We start from the raw sequence: 21,356 nt of genomic DNA, 5'->3' as shown, positions 1-21,356 counted from the left end.
ATGGGATGACTTGCATCAGCTGGGATGCCCGGAGTTGCAATAGAGCAGTAGTTCGGGCTTCGGCTAGGTGGTTCTCGAGTCCAATTGGGTACTGCATCAGTAGCAGACCTTCATGGAACCAACAGGGAAGACTGAGCGAACAGGAGGAAAGGACGAATACAACAGCAAGAAGAAGAAGAAGAAGAAGAAGAAGAAGAAGAAGAAGAAGAAGAAGATGATGATGATGATGATGATGGCAGCAGGGGCAACAGTCGGAGTAGAGAGCAGCAACAAGAGTGGAGTTTGGATGGGAGGTCTCGACAATAGCAATTAGGGAAGAAGGAAGAAGGAGAGGAAGGGAAGAAAAGAGGAAGAAAGGTAAGGAGAAGGAAGGAAAGTAAGGGAAAAGAAGGGAAGCAAGGAGGGGGTGCGAGGCCGCTTGAAGAAAAAGAAGGAAGAGAATATAAAGGGAAAGGGGGTTCACTACCCTACGCACATACGCCCATAGAGGGAGATCCGACCCGACTACATGGTCGGGTCACATCAAGTTTTTTTTTCTTTCTTTCTTTCTTTCTCATTTGTTTTTCTTCTGCGAATGAGACCAATCTTGACCCTCCTGGAGCTCGTTTCTCTCAAAGCTCAAAACAAGGAAGTTGTAGATAATCCTCTTATCTTTTTCCAAAATTTCAAATCATCTCGATCGGGGCTCGGACGTAGAAATTTTGCACAAATTATGAATTGATGCTAGTTTTAGCTCCCGATAATTTTCCTACTATAAAAAAAATGCCAAAAATTCATAAATTGCTCAATAAAACCAGAGATTATAAATAAGACACAAATTTAAAATATTGAGAGTAATTAGGTATTTAATTAAAAATATACACCTCAATGCATGAATTAAAACGCCTAATTACACAGTTTAAGCCCGTAATCATACCCCTCAACTAACGTTTTGCTAGTCTCTAGTAAACAATGTGAATGATCTCAGGGGTGGTATCCACAAATACTAACTCTAGTAAACATGAAATTAATGTCCATGCGACACAACCATACCATTTCACATACAAGAATATAACTGAATTTCACACAAGTTCGTTCATATTCAATGCACACAACTTCAAAGCACATCACTCATGCATGTTTCATCTTTATATAGCATTTAGGAATAGTATAATCACATGAAGTTAACTAGTGGTACAATTCAGAGTTAATGTGGTCATATAAGTTTGAGTATAAATAAGTAAAATCTCAAGGAATGTGTGATGTGTGTGACTCATTACACCTAAAATACCAATGGACACCTATAGAACGATCATTTTGACTCGACCTAACTGGAATACCCTAAAAATACTCAAAAAGAATGGGTTCACTTGGCATATGTGAGGAGGAGTATCGCGATCAAACATCCCATATATTGCAAGGAACAAATGCTAAGTATATGGAGTGGACTAGTCTAAAAAGGATCTAGCTTATCTATGAGGTGTTGGGTCTTTCACCCTAGCATCTTCTCACCTACTCGCCATGTCTAACCAAGACCACCCTAGATCAACTTATTCACAACTTGGCATGAATACATGTGAGGCATTAAGTGGTTGAAGAATCATCATACGTGGAGAACATGTGTTGTGTCCTTGACTTTTTGTGGTATTTGTGTGGAGCAGGCATTGATATTTCATTTCATGTGCATTTTTTCTTATTCTTTCTTTTGTTCATTCTTCAATTTTTGCCTTTTCATTGTCAATTAGGACAATCATTACACTTCTTTTGTTGTCTTCAAACTATCAATAGGAATTAAGCTCGAATAGTGGTCCATGAACTAAGTCTATTTTTAGGGGTGGCTCAACCTTCACATCTTGAGTAGGCTACAAGATTCTATCTGCACACTAGATGTCACCTCTAGGCTAGCAAGTCAAAAATAGAGACTAGTGTACAAAGAATTGTCTAAAAGAAAAGAGAATTGAGTTTTGTGAACTCTGATTTGATGTTAACATTCAAAAGGATGATAAATAGCTCGAGGATGTCTTACAAGGTGTCATAGCTGCTACGGGTGTTCTCTCAGTGCTCACAAGGAACCCTAAGTGCAATGAATCACGTGAATATGTCTATTCAACCTTATGAGTTGTCGTGTAAATACAAGAGATTATATAGCCAGATTAACACGAGTGTGCTACCAATCAATTCTTCATGGAGTTACGAAGTCATATAAAGTGAAACTATACATAAATGACTCAAGTGTGTAATTCTTAGGTTATATGCAAGTATGTGAAAGGTATATGTCAATGTTATTCATGGCATAAGTCAGTTGTACTTCCTCACTACTCTTCCTTTCTTTTCTCCTTTTTATTTATTTATTTTTATTTTATTTCTATTTTTTTAATTTTTTTTTCAAATTAATATAAAACCCAGCAAATATACGTGAACAATGTCATAAGCAAATGCTCACCCCCCCCCCCCCAACTAAAGTGGAACATTGTCCTCAATGTGAAAGCATAGGGGAAATAGGAGGACTATGCATGGGTGTACAAACTAATAAAACATCACTACCAATGAATGCGATAGAAAAAGAAAAGAAAGATGCAAATAAAAAAAAAAGAAAACGAAAAGAAGAAAAATGAAAAAGAAAAATAGTAAATAGAAAGGTCAGAGGACTCCTCTAGGGTCTTATAGAAGTAAGACCTCTTTATTGGGATCAAATGGAATCATGAAGGGCTTTAGATGCTGTCCATTGACTGTGAAGCGGTTGCCACTTTTTGGATCTATAATCTCTACCGCGCCATGAGAATGAACTTTTTCAACGACGTACGGGCCACCCCATTGGGACTTCAGCTTCCTAGGAAACACATGCACTCTGGAGTCATAGAGAAACACTTGCTGAGAAGGAAAAAGTTGTTTGTTTTTTATTTTCCTGTCATGTAGCAACTTCATTCACTCCTTGGCTAAGTGAGCATTGTCGTAAGCTTCCCTCTTAGACTCTTCAAGCTCACATACCTGCAATTTCTTTAAACCCTTAGGATCATCAAATGAAAAGTTAATCTGTTTTATAGCCTAGAAAGCACGATGCTGAATTTTAACAGGTAAATGACATGCCTTACCGTAAACTAACTAGTAAGGAGACATCCCTAAGTTTGCCTTGAAAACCATTTGATAGGCCCAAAGTGCATCAATAAGTTTTTTTGACTAGTCCTTTTGATTAGGATGCATGATTTTCTCAAGTATAATTTTGATCTCTCTATTAGCCAACTTAGCTTCACCAATAGTATGAGGGTGGTAGGGAGCAGAGACTTTATGAGCCACACCATACTTTTGCATAAGTTTTTCAAAAGGTTTGTTACAAAATTGCAACCCTCTATCACTAATAATCACCTTGGGCATGCCAAAACGTGCAAATAACTCCTTGAGAAAACAGACGAAAAACTTGTGGTCATTAGTTCTACGAGGTATAGCTTCCACCCATTTTGAAACATAGTCCACAACAACTAAAATGTAGGAATGCCCAAAAGAGTTTGCGAATGGTCCCATAAAGTCAATTCCTCAATAGTCAAAAATTTCAAGAGTCAAAATGGGGGACATAGGCATTTCATTCCTTACATTTATTTTTCCTAACTTCTGATAGGCCTCACATGTTTTACAAAAATTCTCAAAATCTTTGAACATAGTAGGCTAGTGGAGTCCACTTACCATAAATTGACATTTTTCCCAATTTAAAAGCAAATTCTTTTCTTCACACTTTTTCAAAATAGCAGCCAAATTTTTCAAGAAAATATTAAAGGACTTACCAAACACAGAAAAATCATCCTTAAAAATTTCACACGTGTCATCTAACATATTAGAGAAAATACTCATCATATATCGTTGGAAAATAGCAGGTGCATTGCATAGATTGAATGGCATTCTACGAAAGGCGAAGGTGCCAAAGGGACAAGTAAAGGTAGTCTTCTCTTGATCCTCAGGTGTTACAGCAATTTGATAATGACCAAAAAATCCATCCAAGAAATAGTAAACGGAATTACCAGCTACTTTTTCGAGTATCTGATCTAGGAAAAATAATAGAATAGGAAGTGATCTTTTCAACTAACCGAATTCCATTTATGATAATCAATGCACATTTTCCAACTCGTTACTTTCCTAGATGAGATCAATTCTCCATTAGCATTTTCAATGATAGTCAAACCAGAGTTTTTTGGAACTACCTGTGTCGAGCATATCCATTTGCTGTCAGAGATTGGGTAGATGATATTGGCAGCTAATAATTTTAGCACTTCGTTCTGTACCACCTCCTTCATGGTTGGATTCAGCCGCCATTGTGCATCTTGAACTGGTTTAGCGTCTCCTTCAAGGAAGATGTTGTGAGTGCAAATTGAGGGTCGATACCCTTGATGTCTGCAATGGTCCATCCTATCACTCCGTGATGCTTCCGTAGTACCTGCAATAGCTTAGTTTCTTGTTTGTGAGTAAGGTGAGAAGAAATTACCATAAGGAATATGCCGTTTACTGGACTCAGGAAAACATATTTCAGCTCTTTAGAAAATGGTTTCAGTTCGAGTGTTGGAATTTTTTCTTCTTATGACTTCATAATTTCTGGCAGATCAATGGCCTCAAATGTTGGCTTACGCCAACTACTTGTGTAACTTGCATCCAACACATGAGGGGTACCATCTATCTTTGGAATTTGCCCCTTCGATCCTAATAATTTTTCATCAAATTCCTCAAGCTGTTCAGAAGAGTCATTTTCAAACACGCCATCAACATCAAGTACTAACAGTAGCTCTGAAATATCCAAATTATCTATTACATCAACTGCATGTGTTTCTGTTTCATCATACCCACTTGACATCTTGCGAGCATTGAATACATTCATTTCCAATGTCATATTCCCAAGCGTGAGCTTAAGTACCCGCTTTGACAATTAATCAGGGCATTAGAAGTAGCAAGGAATGAGCACCCAAGAAAGACAGGGGCCTAATATATGATGGAAACAGGTTGTTGCATGTCCAAAACAACAAAGTCCACAGGGTAGTAAAATTTGTCAACCTGAACCAATACATCCTCAACAACACCTTGCACAACTTTTACAGATCTGTCTGCCAACTGTAGCATCATCGTAGTTTTCTTTAGCTCACCTAAACCCAGCTATTCATATATCGAAAACGGGAGCAAGTTCACACTACTCCCCAAATCAAGTAGAGCTCTCCCAAAACGAGATTCACCAATTATGATCAAAATAGTGGGAGAACCAGGGTCTCTAAGCTTTTTCGGAGTGTGACTCAATATCAACGTGCTAACTTGCTCAATCAAGAAGGCCTTTTTCTTCACGTCCAGCTTCCTTTTTATTGTGCATAGGTTTTTCAAAAATTTTGCATATACAGGGATTTGCTGCATGGCCTCTAGAAGTGGAATGTTGATTTTCACCTATTTGAATATTTCTTGGATCTCAATGTGATATTTATTCTTTTGATTAGATGTCAACCGCTGAGGATAGGGTACCATAGGTTGATACTCCTTACTCAGCTCATCCAACTTATTATATGAGTTTGTTAAACTTGAGTTGGCTTTATTTGAATTTTCTTTTCCCTCATCTGTCTCAGCTGTCACTTCAGGTTCTGGAGCAACTGTTTGTTGATCAGTGGCCATTTCAGGATAAGCAACTTCTTTTCCATTTGTTAAGGTAATAACTGCCTTAACTGACTCAAACACAACCCCTGAAATGTTGTGTACCAATTGTTGTTGCTGTTTATATACTTGGGGATTAGGATGAGGCTGCATAGGAAATTTCCCTTTTTCTAGGGTATTCAGCTGTGTACTTATCTTCTTCATGGCATCTTTCAATTCTATGGTGGTCATGGTATGAAGTTGCATGAATTACTGGAACAAGTTTGCCATCTGCGCCATGCTACCATCAGGAGATTTCTTTGTTGGAATAGGAGCTAGAGTTGGTTGGAATCACGGTGGTGCGTAGCTCTAAGAAATCTGTTTCGGTTGATACTGTGGTTGAGGAGCTGTAACTGGGTGATATGTCAGTTGCGAAGGCGGTGCATAAGGTTGAGGAACTTGTTAACACCATGAGGATGATGGACCACGTTGATCATTCCTCCATGAGAGGTTTGGATGATTCCTCCATCTTAGATTATAAGTGTTCGAGAACAGCTGATTCTGAGTTTTATTGACCCAATTCGCCAAAGGCACCCGATTAGATATACTCTCTTGCCATACTAGTAGTAATTGACAGTCTTGAAGTCTGTGGTCTAAGGTCTCACAGATAAAACAATCCTCAGCTTTTTCTTTTTCTAATTCCATAACCTCCAGTTTCTCAAGCAACGCAGCAACAAGAGCCTGTAAGCTAGTTTCCTTTTTGACCTAGTATCTGCCCCCACCACTGATCGCTCTGAGAGGTTGTGCTACTGTTGGCGCCCGTTCATGACATGTGTTCCATTGTTGGGAACTCTTAGCTAAATAATCGAAGAATGATAGAGCCTCATTTGGTTCCTTGCGGAAGAACTCCCCGTTGCACATAGTCTGGACAAATTGTTTACACGCAAGGGTTAGAGCAGCATAAAAATAATTCACTAACCTCCAAGATTCAAATCCATGGTGTGGACATATGTTCATTAGGTCCTTGAATCTCTCCCAGCAAGTCTGGAATGTCTCGTCACCTTTTTTGCATGAACTGACTAATTTGCTCCTACAGGTACTGAGTTCTTTGAAAAGAAAATAACTTATGTAAGAACTCACACTGCATTTCAGTCTAACTAGTAATAAAGTTAGGTCGCAGAGAATTAAACCAGATTTTTGCCTTATCTTTCAAAGAAAAGGGAAACAAGTGAAATTTGATATATTCATCAATTCCGGCCCTATTAATGAAAGTGGTGCAGACTAACTCAAAATCTATCAAGTGTTGGTATGGACTCTTAGAATCCATCCCGTGAAATTGGGGTATCACAGATAACATACCATGCTTAATATTGAAGTTCGGTGCATCTTGTGGTAATACAATGTATGAAGGTGTAGATGTGCGTGTAGGCTGTAGAAAATCCTAAAGTGTTCGTGGTGTAGGTGCAGCCATGGCTTCCTCAAAGAATTGTTCAAACATATTGCTCAAATCAATTGCATAATCACTCTTAAAATTAACAAAAGAACAGTCATTATTTTGGGATTTGTGCATCCTTGTTGGTGTTAGGTGAAATTCTAGACAGTTTATTCGAATTATCTCGAACTCAGGGCATCAAACATCAATGCAAGTAGCAGAAATCCACTAACACGGTAGCAAAAAAGCATGATCAATTTTTTTTTCAAAATTTTTTTGATTTTTTTGATTTTTGATTTTTTTGATTTTTGATTTTTTTAATTTTTTATTTGTTTATAATTAATTAAAAATAAAAAATAATTGAAAAAAACACAAAATTTGAAATTAAAAATGGCACTATGTGGCAATGGCGCCAAAAACATGACGCACTCGGAAAATAAGCAGCTCGAAAGCTATCCCAAGTATAAGAGTTCTATTATGTAATATTCAGCCCAAAAGTTAGATCGTTTTCTCAGGAAATGCAATTTAAATTCCAAATTTTATGTATTTCCATTCAAAAAAAAAAGTCACTAAACTCAGTTCAGATTCGGGGTTTTAAGAATTGTTTGAGATTTCTTTTGACAAATTAAACGAACATGCAAATTAAACCCTAGTCCTAGCATGCACTAAATTAAATAACGAGAAACAGAAAACCTACGTCTAGTCAGGCAAGAATTTAAACATGCATTTAAATTTCAGAATAAAACTAAAAAACGGTAACTTTAACACGTCACTTAAAACACGAAATAATAAAACTCAATCAAACATAAACGCGGACGATAAAAATCAAACCTTAACAAAATTAAGAACTTGAATCAAAATCAAACTTAAATGCAAACTAGAAAACAAATTTTAACACTTTAACAACTTAAACGATAATTGAACACGATAAAAATAAGAACTTTAATAAGACTAATCCTAAACTAAATCGAACTTCAACAAAATTTAAATTTTAAAGAGAACAACTAAATTAATTTCTAAAAACAACGCATTTTTTTCTTTTTTTTGTATTTTAGAAAATTAAACCAAACCGAAGTTTAAGCTATTAAAATTAATTCAACTACAATTAAATCTAATACTAATACTAACTAAGAAGGAAGGAAATTAAATACTTCAAAAATAACACCCAACAAGCATAAAAAGTAAAAATTTAAATAAATTTGACAAAACAATAACAATTATTCAATTCTCTAAAAGTAATGAAAAAAAATAATCTAAAGAAAAAAAAAAAAAAAAACGAGAGAGAAAGAGAAAGAGAAAACATGACCAGTTATGGCTTTAGCAGGTGGCTGTTGGTGGAGACTAGTGCCTGGGCTTCTCGGTGTGGCTCACGGCAACAAAGTAGTGGCTGGGATGGCTGGCCGTGGTTGCAAGAACATAGCGGATGATGCGAACCTCAAATGACACGCGTTGAGACCCAGCAAACAATGTTGGAATGCTTGCCCAAGAAAGCAAAAATTCAGATTTTTGGATAGATGAGTGGTAGACCTCGACCCGTTGTTTACGACAAACAAGAACTTTGGTATATACGACCTCAACCTGTTGTTTAGTGCGAAACACGAACCTTGGTATAAGGCAGACGCCACAAACGGTGGATGGAAAGCCGTTTGATAAGTCATTGGTGAACGCCACGGGAAATCCCGATAAGTTCAAAAAGTTCTTCAAAAGAACCAAGAAGAAACAAAGCCTTAATGCCTCACATTTTTATTCCCATCCTTCTATTCCTTCTTACAATGGTGAGATATATATAGCTAGTTTGGGAGACAAGGACATTAAACACTTAACAATTCCCACACAAACATGGGAGACAAGAACAATAAATACTTAACAATTCCCATACAAACATGGGAGACAAGGACATTAAATATACCAACTTACTAGACACATTAATGACTCTCACAAATTACTAAAAAGCTATGCAAGCTAAGTTGCCTTGCAATACACCATTAAGTCAAATTCCATATTTGAATTAGCACACAATTATTAATAAGGAGATTAAAGCCAATAAGCAAGATTAGCTCCATCACAAACTTGAATTCAGTTTAGTAAGTCTTCATCTTTCTTTGGGCCATGCTTGGAGTGCCCGATTTTTGAATAAGCCCAAATATCTTGAATCAGCCCGTGAAGTATTTCTTTGATCTTATTGGATCTCGCTCTGATGATAAGCCCCAACTGAAACATATAATGGATCCTTCCAAGGTGCTTATTGATTCTCATCATTCCCCCACTCTTCAAAAGGATTCGACCTCAAATCCATTCCATGTAATATTAAACCAATAAGACAAGAAAATATTGTAGAAACAATGAATCAAAGGAGTAGGAAAAAAAAAAAAAAAATCTTTTTGCCTTCTTTTCTTTTTAACTGTCTCCTTTTGTTTTTTTTTTTTTTTTTTTTTTTCTGACGTATCTTTTTTTTTTTCAACTTGCTACACGTCACAAAACAAGAACAATAAAATAAAACATAAGATAAAAGATAGTAAACCTGATTTTAGAGCCTAAGCTCTGATACCAAATGATGCGAACCTCAAACGACATGTATTGAGACCCAACAACCAATATTGGAATGCTTGCCCAAGAAAGCTAAAATTCAGATTTTTGGATAGATATGAATGGTAGACCTCGACCCATTGTTTACGACAAACAAGAACTTTGGTATATACGACCTCAACTCGTTGTTTGGTGCGAAACACGAACCTTGGTATAAGGAAGACGCCACAAATGGTGGATGGAAAGCCGTTTGATAAGTCATTGGTGAACGCCACGGGAAATCCCGATAAGTTTGAAAAGTTCTTCAAAAGAACCAAGAAGAAACAAAGCCTCAAAGCCTCACATTTTTATTCCCTCCTCCTTCTATTCCTTCTTACAATGGTGAGATATATATAGCTAGTTTGGGAGACAAGGACATTAAACACTTAACAATTCTCACACAAACATGGGAGACAAGAACAATAAATACTTAACAATTCCCATACAAACATGGGAGACAAGGACATTAAATATACCAACTTACTAGACACATTAATGACTCTCACAAATTACTAAAAACCTATGCAAGCTAAGTTGCCTTGCAATACACCATTAAGTCAAATTCCATATTTGAATTAGCACATAATTATTAATAAGGAGATTAAAGCCCATAAGCAAGATTAGCTCCATCACAAACTTGAATTCAGTTTAGTAAGTCTTCATCTTTCTTTGGGCCATGCTTGGAGTGCCCGATTTTTGAATAAGCCCAAATATCTTGAATCAGCCCGTGAAGTATTTCTTTGATCTTCTTGGATCTCGCTCTGATGATAAGCCCCAACTAAAACATATAATGGATCCTTCCATGGTGCTTATTGATTCTCATCAGGGGAGTTGCAGCAGCAACAACAACAAGGTCTTGAGGGGCAATGGCTGGCCGTGGGATGACTAGCATCATTTGGGATGCTCGGAGTTGTAGCAGAGCAGTAGTGCGGTTTCGTCTAGGTGGTTCTCGGGTCCAGTCAGCTACGACAGCAATAGCAAACCTTCACGATAGCAGTAAGGAAGACTAAGCGAATAGGAGGAATACAGAAGCAAGAAGAAGAACGAGAAGAATGGCAGCAGGGGCAGCGGCCAGAGTAGAGTAGCAACTGGAGTGGTGTTTGGCTGGGAGGTCTTGGCAGAAGGAAGAAGGAGAGGAAGGGAAGAAAAGAGGAAGAAAGGCTAAGAGAAAGAAATAAGGGGTGTGGGGGCCACTTGAAGAAGAAGAAGGAAGAGAATATAAAGGGAGAGGGGGCTCACTGCACTGCACACGTACGCTCATAGAGGGAGATCTAACCCGGCTACATGGCCGAGGAACATCAAGCTTTTTTTTCTTTTTTTCTTCTATGAACGAGGCCAATCTATACCCTCTTGGAGCCCGTTTCTCTAAAAACTCAAAACACGAAAGTTGTAGATAATCTTCTCATCTTTCTCCAGAATTTCAAATCATCTCAATCGGACCTGGGATGGAAAATTATGCACAAATTACGAATTGATGCCGGTTTTAGCTTTTGATAATTTTCCTGCAATAAAAGAATGCCAACAATTCATAAATTTCTCAATAAAACCTAGAGATTATAAATAAGACACAACGTTAAATTTTTCAGAGTAATTAGGTATTTAATTAAAAATATATATCCCAATGCATGAATTAAAATGCCTAGTTACGCCGTTTAAGCGCGTAATCAAAAGCATTTATAGGGTGTTATGCATATTCATTATCATCTGAATAAAAGGTATTATGTGTTTATAGGAGGTATGTTGTGTCTATTGGAGAGCATATAATAGATTCACTTATTGTGCCTATTGAGAGTATTTTGCATTTGTAGGAAGTATGAAACATCTATTTTTACATACACCGAGTTTATATACCAAATCTAATATGATTTTGCAATTTTGTACAAAAAATTGCATATTTAGTCAAAATACAAACATATAGAGAAATCATATTGGATCCATTTATACATCTGGTATACCTAATAATTTCTCTTATTAGAGACTATACAATAGATGCATTTCCTTGTGTCTATTTAAAGACTGAAGACTCAAGTTTTTCATGCAAACTTGAATTCTTGAAAAAAAAAAAATATCACAATTGCTTTTTAAATATATATATATATATATATATATATATATAAACTAAGTTTTTTGGGAGTCACCAATATAAAATTATTTGAATAAAACAAGCACACAAAATATTCAACATTCCTATTTAGTTATACTTGACCAGTTTTGTAATCAAGTTAAAATTTGGTTGTTAAACAAGTCTCATGCTCAAGCATGACTCATTTATTAAATACAAATTAGTAAGTCTAAAACACGATAAGCTTAATTTTATTCAAACTTGTTCTTGATAAAGCTTGAATGAGCTCTTATTGAGCTTCCAATTTAACTAATTTCATACCAATTACTTCATTTTGTTCATATTTAGCAGAGGCATAATGGAGAGAAAAACTAACTGAAATTACATGTCAAAACGAAGTTCAATTATAAGAACCCATAACAAGCCCAAAAAAGCTATGATGCTTGACTTGTTTATTAAATGGGTTTTCAAATCAAGCTTTAAAATTGATCATATATATATATATATATATATATATATATATATATATATATATATATGTTGCGATGTTTCCCCCGACAGGAAAATGTGCCCCGAGACGAGCAAGGGGTAATAAATATTGAAACTTGAAATGGAGTTGTCGCCAACCTATTATTTACCTAGGTGCGGTTAGAATACCTAATTACTACTCCTGTAATTGGTCACTAGACTAATCTTCGGCTAAGGAACCAGTAGTCTCGATTTATTTTTACCAGAGTTGGGATCGGGAGTTTAGTTATGTTTGATGGGTGGAGGGGACTCACTTAATCACTTGTTGTGATTGAACTCAGTGAGGAAATACTCTGATTGTACATAAACACTCAATTGATTTCAATAATAATCTAAAATTACAAAACACTCTATGAATATATCAATTTTTCTTCTCACTGGTTACTCTCCTTTTCTACACCAGATATCAATTACACGCACACATATCATATATATATATATAGCCATGGATGGGACAGATCATCACCATATAGGCAGGCAATCAACATGCTTCCATCTGTCTCCATCTTCATGTACATTGCGTGCTTGTAGGGAAACTTCTCAAATCCATTGTTTTGGAAATAGTTATTAATCCTCATGTTCCATGCACGAGGTATCTGCTTCAAGCCATAAAGTGCTTTCTTTAGCTTGTACACTGTATCTTGTTTGTCTTTCTTCACATATCTAAGTGGCTGATCGATATAAATCTCTTATTTAACAAAATCATTTAGAAATTTTGATTTCATGTCTAGACGGTAAATCTTCCATGCATTTTGTGCAGATAGTGAAATTAGTAATCTAATAGTATCAAGCTCGACAACCGAGGCAAAGATTTCTCCATAATCAATCCATTTTTTTTTCCTATAGCCCTTGGTGACAAGTCTTGCTTTGTATCTCTAGACTTTTCTTTGAGCATTCTTCTTGGTCTTGTAGACCCATTTCACAATAATAGTTTTGTGGTCCTTTGGGAGATTTGTTAGCTCCTAAGTTTTGTTCATCTTGATGGATTGAATCTCCACATCCATCACTTTTCTCCATTTGTCTTCTTTGTTAGCCTCCTCAAAGCTAATTGGGTCACTAGTCAACAACAGAGAGTATAAAGTAACATACTCTTCTATAGGTTGTGTATTTTCATACAAATCACCTAGGGTACAAGCTCGTCTAGGCCTCATGTCTGATATTTTATGCATAATTGGTGATGGGGCTCCATTCCTCTGTGGTAAATGGAAACCATGTGGAGGTGTCTGTAGTTCAAGAACTTGTGACTCGATGGCCACTTCTCTTGTTTGTGTGGGTTCTTCTCATTCAAGTGTCAATTCTACATCTTTGGAAGATTTAGTCTGGTCCCACTTCCAAGATTCATTTTCTTCAAAAATGACATCTTGACTAAAAATGACTTTCTTGTTGATGGGATTATAAAGTTGATATCCCATGGTGCTGTCGTCGTATCGAACAAAAATACACTTATCTCCTTTGTCTTCCAAATTTGTCCTTCTTGTCTCTGGGATCTTGGTGTAGGCTATGGAGCCAAACACGTTAAGATGACTAATACTGGGCTTGTGAGTACTCCAAGTTTCATGTGGTGTCTGTTTATCAAGACTTTTCATAGGACACCTGTTAAGCAGATAGACTACACATAACACTGCTTTTGCCTAAAAAATTTTGGGCATATTCTTATCCTTTAACATGCTCCTGACCATGTTAAGAATCGTGTGGTTCTTCCTCCCAACTATGCCATTCAATTGGGGAGTGTAGGTTGGTGTGAACTGGCTTTGAATCCCTTGTTACCTAAGGAATTCCTTGAAAGCTTCTTTTTTGTACTCTCCTCCTTGGTTTGATTGGAGTGACTTGATGTGATAGCTACTTTGCTTCTCCATGAGAGTTTAGAACTCTTTGAATTTGTCGAACAATTTTGACTTCCTTTTCAAGAAGTAGACCCAAGTCTTCCTACTATAATTGTCAGGGAAGATGAGGAAGTATCGGTTCTGTCCATTCGAAAATGGCTTCAATGGACCACGCACGCTTATGTGTACCAGCTAGAGCAGTGTGGTAGATCTCTAGTCAGATTGCTTTCCAAAGTTGTTTATATATAGCTTGCTCGGATCATAGCTTTCACATTTCTCATTCAGATGCTGGATGGTGGATAAGTTGTTCACCATCTTCTTGCTTCCCATCTACTTCAAGCTTTGAAAGTTAAGGTGCCCAAACCTTAGATGCCAAAGCCGATCTTTGTTGTTGATGGTGGCGCTTAGAAATCTTGGCATGTCGTGATAGATCATGAGAGAGAAAATCTGATTTTTGCTATAGTGACTCAAGTGACGAGCTTACCTCGAGCATCTGATATCACCATCTACTTATCTCTAAGGCTAATTTAGTAGCCTTTCTCCACAAGTTATCCGAGACTCAGGATGTTGGTCTTCATGTTTAGCACATAATAGACATTGGAGATGTAAGCGTGATCTCCTACCTTCCATTTGATCAGAACATCTCCTCTCCCTCGGACTGGGACTTTAGAGAGATTGCCAAAAGAGATCTCCCCATGAAATTTCTCATCAAGTTCAATGAATATGTTCTTTCTACTAGTCATATGGTTATTGGATCCAAAATCGAGGTACCAAAAACTTTGGTCCTGGGTTGAGCTGTGCACCATTAGCACCAACGACTCTCCAGCTACATCTTCAATTTTTGCAAGCTTAGCCTCCTCGCTAACCTTTTCTTGTTGTCACCCCAATGCTCTTTGCTAAAGTGGCCAAACTTATGGCAATTATAGCACTCAATGTTTCTTTTAGCAATTTTATAATGATTATTGCAACTGCAACCTCTTCTTTCACGTCCTTTTCCTCGTGGGACGGTTGTCCATGTCCTCTTTGTCTACCTCAGCCTCCTTCTCTGCATTCAATATATCCAAATCCTCTTCCACAAGATCCTTGACCTTGTGTTCGTCTTTGGTATGATGTCCCACCTTACTCGTGTCTCCCATCAATTAAAGAAAGTTTTGACTGTAGAACTTGTTCTAGTGACTTACCGTCACTTCTTCTATTCACCATTTGCTCGTGAGCTTGCAAAGATCCTATGAGCTCTTCTACAAACATGGTCTCTAGATGTTTCATTTCTTTTAGCGTAATGGCCATGTAGTCAAACTTTGGATCCAAAGATCACAAAATTTTCTCACATATCCTCATGTCTGTGAGATTCTCTCTATTTCTTCTCAACTAGTTCGAGACAAGTATTACTCGAGCATAATACTCAGCAATAGACTCAAATGACTTCATTTGCAAGGATTTGACTTCACCTCAAAGAGTTTGGAGGCGAATCCTCTTCATTTTGTCAGCTCCTTTGTGTATTTGATGAAGAGTATTCCAAACTTCTTGGTGAAAGCGATGATTTCGAAGGTGGTCTCATCAAGGCTTTGGTAGATTATGGACTTGGCTTTGCAATTCCTTTCTCGATCATCACAAAGGGTCATTTGTTGAGCATCAAATGTAGATGCTTCAACTTCTTTTGATTTGGCTTCTTCATACCATTCTTCAATGATGTCCATAACATCCTGAACACCTAGTAGGGCTCTCATTTGAATGCACTAGTTGTCATAGTTGTCCTTTTTTAGCTTTGGAATGACTGCTTGTGCAGTATCGTTCTCCATCGAGTTTGATATATATCAAAACAGGATGTTGGGGATGGGTTTTGGCAAATATGATGTCACTTGTGTGTTCAGAAGGTTAAAAAACTTTAGGAACCAGTTTTGGGAAGCAAAGAGCTAGTCTAAATAGCACTAAACTGGCTAAAAAAGCTTCTGGATCAGTTTTTTTATTTTTTTCTTTAACAACAAATAAACAGGATCAGGTATCATCGATAGGCTACGTGGCAAATTTTGGACAAGTCGCATGGCGTGATGATCTGAAAAGCTGGACGCGGGTAACTTAGCTGGGCCGAGTAATGCTCACAGGTCTAGCTCCGGGTTACTAGTTGTTGGGTTGGGCTGCGAATTAGGTTACAAATCGTTGAGTCAAATCCCATAATTCAAGCAAAGAATACGCATACAGACGCGTGAGGCATGTGACGTCACTGATCAACACTCTCGCTGGCGCGAGAAGCGCATGTCAATGATGTCGTTCCAGCTGGTGGCATGTGTGAGTATGTGGGAAGGCCTTCAGACTCCTTTAAGTCATAGTTTTCACCTATGGACTCGTACCGACACAATCTACATGATGGCATGCTCAAATATTGGTTTCGAACAACTTCAAATCTAGAAAAAAATTCGAATTCCTCTTTGTTCGCCTCTATTTGGTGAATTTCAGCAAACCTTGGGGCTGTGATACCACTGATGGATGGAGGGGACTCACTCAATCACTGGTTGTGATTGAACTCTGTGAGGAAATACTCAGATGGCACACAAACACTCAATTGAATTCAATAATAATATGAAGTTACAAAACACTTTTAAAATATACAAATTCTTCTTCTCACTGGTTACTCTCCCTCTTCTACACCACATATCAATTACACACACACACACACACACAAACATATATAGCTATGGATGGGATGGTAGGTGGAAATTAAAATCAATAAAGGTGGCTAGAGTTGGTGAGGTTGGCTGCCTACGTCTCCACTGCAAATTCAACAATAGTGTGCTAGTTAGTGGAGGTGGTTGGCTTAATTTCAACCAAGGTGGGTCGAGGTTGCTGCCACCGTCAAGTTTAATTTTCAGTAATGTTAGCTGGGAAAAGGTATCAGCACCCCCTACGCATGTGTTCTTTGAATGGTGCCTAATTAATTATGAATTATCCTTGAATTGAATTCGATGGTCTTTAATTAACTAATTTAAAAAAAAATAAATAAGTAAAAGTTTAAAAGGGGAGTGGAAATTAAGGTATGATTTTGAAATGTCTAATAAGACCTTCAAATGAGGGGATCTTGTTAGATAAACCCCTATCAGAGCCCATACATGTGAGGCATGAAATACCCCATGACCCTTTTTAAAATCACAGAGACACACCCATGCATTTTGAGCAAAAGAGTCTTTCGAAATATTCCCAAATTTTTTCAAAATTTACAAAAATTTTTTGAGATTTTTCAAAATTTTTATAGAATATTTGAGATTTTTGAAGACTTTATCTCATTTGTTTCATCTCGAAATAGCTCAAAATTATATTTTTTTCTTACTTTTATGACTTCAAAAGTATTTTTCCTGATTTTTTTCCTTTTTTCCAGATTTTTTCTCTAACTTTACTCACTTTTAAAATTAAAAATCCAATTAAAATTAAATTTTAAAAAAACAATAAATAATAAAAAATGAGTTAGGAAAACTAGACCAGTTCAACTAGTATGGACTAGGTCTGGCCCACTTCAATTTGGTGGGCCACGTGTCCACCCACAGTGGGGACACATGGCGGCCTCATTTTTTTTTTTTTTCTTTCAATTTGCTGTAGCAGGGTGACGTCACCTACCACGTGTTGATGAGTCCCTAAAATGCATGATTTTAGACCCTCATATACCATTATTTATCCTTACTTTATTATTTATTTACCCATTGTTGTCATTGTTTGGAGCTCTACAAGGTTTATTGGTCTTTTTAGGAAATACAAGTTAAAACAGAAGAGTTAGGTATACGAGAAGCTAAAAGAGTATCTAGAGTAGACAAAGCTCAAAGTCAGATGTTTAACCAAACTCCTAAAGCCTCAAATTATCGGAGAAAAGGAAGTCTTTGCTCGACCAAGTGGTGCGACCGGCAACATAAGGGGCGATCTAGTTTTCCATTGCAGACTCCGAAGTTCAAACTAAGATCGAAATGCTGCAAGGATCGACCAAGTGATCAAACATGTGACCCTCAACGGCGACTATGACAAGATGCTAAACTCTCCTGAGTCAAGAAATACTGAGAGCATCGACCAAGTGGTCGACCAAGAGACCTTAAGGGGCGACTATGACAAGTTCCTGAGATTTCTTGAAGATCGAGATCCTGCAAGTCTCGACCATCAACTTGACGAGCAAGATCCTGAAGTGCGACTCAGTTGAAGACACCGAAGATTCAAATTCCTTATTTCTCGTGAGTCTTGACTAGGGCGCGCACAATGGAAGAATGGGAGTGACTTTGTCGACGATGACGATCTTCTGCGCAAGATTTGCTGCAAACGTTTTCTAAACTAAAGACCAAATCTTTTAAATCCTAGAGCCTATAAATAATAGCTTCGAAAATGTGCTCTAGGTTCCTCTTTGGTCTCTTTTAGGTTAGTGACAGGCCTAGAACACCATTGAGAGCCATCACTCTGTTGCAGGGACAGTCATTTGTGAGAGACGACTCAAATAACAAGGAGTGATTTTTATTGCTTTGTTAGGTTAGATGATCATTCAGTTGTATGGGCAGTAGTGACAGATGATTTAAATACAAAGGATTGATCTTTTTACTTGATTTTCTTTACTACTTTCATTTACATACTTTCAATTTACTGCTTTTGATTTATTGGTTGGTTATGATGAAAGGTTGTCTATAGGGATAAGCACTACTATAGTTTCAATTAGGTAGAAGTAGTTGGCTACAGATTCGTGAAGGTGTTCATGTGATCGTTGAGATAGAGTATACTCCGGTTCTTGACCATGCTATAGATGGTTGGTGCACTGTTGCTACTCTGTGCCCTTGACTGACCCTCTCCCGCTTTGGCATGAGAAGCTTAGGCTAGTACTCTTATGTATATCTGAATGAACATAGTCAGAGGCACAACGTCCAACGTCTAATTTAGATCCAAGCATCACTTTGTAGGAGTATGGTACTTAACTTTTACTTGCTTTTTAGTAGTTGATAGAAACATACTCATTGCAAAAATATCACCTTTTTCATTTTTCTTTTACACAAGACATTAATAAACTAATTGAGAAAATGTTTACAACTGCATGGTTTAGTCTCTGTGGATTGACACTCGACTTCCCCACTATATACTGAACTTGGGATCGACACCCGACTTCCCCATCATCTCAATGTTGCCTGCCTTTTATGGGAGTTCTACAAAAAATCCTTACCAAAATCTAGATGAATTTTTTGAGATTTGCTCCACCATCCATATACTTAATTTTAGTAATGATGCTCTACATCTTAGGCTTTTTCTGTTCTCTCTAAAGCACAAATCCAAATATTGGTTGATGTCCTTTGAACTGAACTCGGTGGCCAACTGGGCCACCATGCAACACGAATTCCTAAAGAAGTACTTCCTAATTAGGAAGACGAATAAGCTTTAGAGAGCTATCACAAGTTTTTTACAAATGGATGGGGAACTTTTCTTTGATACTTGGGAGCAATTTAGGGACATCCTCCATAAATATCCACATCATTAGGTCCCCAAGTGGCAATTAGTGCAAAACTTTTATAAAGGGTTAGTTGAGAGAGATAGGTTGATGGTTGATGCATCGTGCGGAGGTACTTTCCTCAAAAAGCACAAGAATAAGGCATAGGTTCTCTTTGAGAACCTAGCTGAGAATTCTCAGTAGCACTTGGTTGCTACTCATAGACCCCCCAACCCATTCACTTCCAAACCAAAGGGAGCTTACGAGTTAACTTTGGATTATGGCCTAGCACCCACTCTTCACATCATATCTAAAAAGCTAGATCAGTGATTGTCCTTAAGATAGCAACAACAATCAAAGACCTGTACAGAAGTGTGTGCAATATGCTCCAACCCTTCCCATTCCTACTACAATTGCCCACATGCACCATCTCAGCCTGAGCTTGTATAGGAGGAAGTGAAAGAGGTGGTATGATAAACCGTCAAATGACCCTTATTCCAACACATACGATCTTAGATGGAATCAACATCCCAACTTCTCATAGAGGCCACAAGCTCCAGGTTTTCAATCCTAAAGATCTCCATAAGCCCTAGATATACAAGCCCATCGCTCTTACAATTTTTAGAACCATCCCACGTCTGCCCCAAGACCTTCATCATTTCAATAGCCACCTCCTCCTAAACCCAAATATGATTCTTTCTAAGAGACGGTGCTGAAAGCCTTTAAAAGCATCAAGGCTGATCGCTAAGTAGATCGGTAACTCCTTCATTCTTATACCCAATCTATCACGAAGATGGAAGCCACCATGGGGCAACTAGCTGCCCACCTTGAGTTAGAGGGATGAGGGTAAGTTGCCGAGTTAGCTCGTAGTGAACCCCAAGGGACAATACAAGGTGGAATGTAAACCAGAGGCTGGTCCCTCGTCATATAATGAATAGGCCTAGGCGGTGATCATTATTCCAAGTCGTAGGATGGTAAACAAAAGTGTCAAGGAGTAGTTGTGCATGAAAGAGAAAGTGGAGGAAAAATGAACATAACTAAAAGTTGAAATTTGCACCACTTCCTCCCCCAGTTTAGAGAGTCTTTCGATCCCCAAACCTACTGCCAGGGAGATGAACCCTCACTATGCCCCTCATAAGGCATTCAGGTCTCTCCAGTATTATCCCCTGCAACTTCTCATGCAACCTCATTGGTTAGGAAGGAGGCCTCCATTGAGTCCATCTGGGACATATTTAAACAAGTAAATATCGGCAAGCCTCTCTTGAATAATATCACACAATACCCTACGTACACTGAGTTCCTTAAGGTGTTATCCACGCACGAGCACTAGTCGAGGATGCATATGGATGAACTAGTACAGCAGGCTGAGCACACAAGCTCAATAATATTAGGGCACCTAGTTCCTAAACTGAATGACCCCGACTTACCCACTATTTTACGTATAATTGGCGGTTACACCATTGATGGGGCCCTTTTAGATTTAGGAAAAAGCGTGAACATCCTTTCATACTCGGCCTACTAGAAACTCAACCTAAGAGAGTTGCAGCCCAGCCCAGTCACATTGTGTCTTGATGATCGATCCATAAAGAAGCCCCAGGGTGTGGTAGAGGATGTAGTGGTCAAGGTGGCTGAATTATGTTATCTGGTCAATTTCATTATCCTAGATATGGAGCCTTCCACAAATCTGATCCCTGTCCTTTTAGGATGATCATTCTTAGCCACAGCTAACACCTGCATTCAATGCAGGGCGGCAGAGATCATGGATATCGCCCTTCGCTATAAGCAACTTCGGCTAAACATATTTCATGCCCCCAAAACCCATTTAAAGTGGTTTAAGCTGTCGATGAGGACTTGATTGATAAAATTGTTGGGGAAGAGGCTCCCTCATTTTTGTGGATGGACCCTTTGGATGATGCACTGTAGCCTAAAAGCTGTTCCACCTCT

The 21,356-nt window shown here is 37.9% G+C and overlaps 1 non-coding gene across 1 annotated transcript; it reads right to left on the bottom strand.

Moving 5' to 3' along the window:
- Positions 1-19,359: 19,359 nt before the first annotated feature.
- On the bottom strand, positions 19,360-19,465 carry LOC131167202 (small nucleolar RNA R71). Its single transcript, XR_009140057.1, has one exon. It is a non-coding gene; the product is annotated as a small nucleolar RNA R71 (small nucleolar RNA).
- Between the last annotated feature and the right edge of the window lie 1,891 nt (positions 19,466-21,356).

The sequence above is a fragment of the Malania oleifera genome, chromosome 10 (genome assembly GCF_029873635.1).
Source record: "Malania oleifera isolate guangnan ecotype guangnan chromosome 10, ASM2987363v1, whole genome shotgun sequence".
Classification (NCBI taxonomy): Eukaryota; Viridiplantae; Streptophyta; class Magnoliopsida; order Santalales; family Ximeniaceae; genus Malania; species Malania oleifera.
The sequence above is the reverse complement of the archived record's forward strand: the minus strand, read 5'-3'. Positions and strand labels throughout refer to the sequence as shown.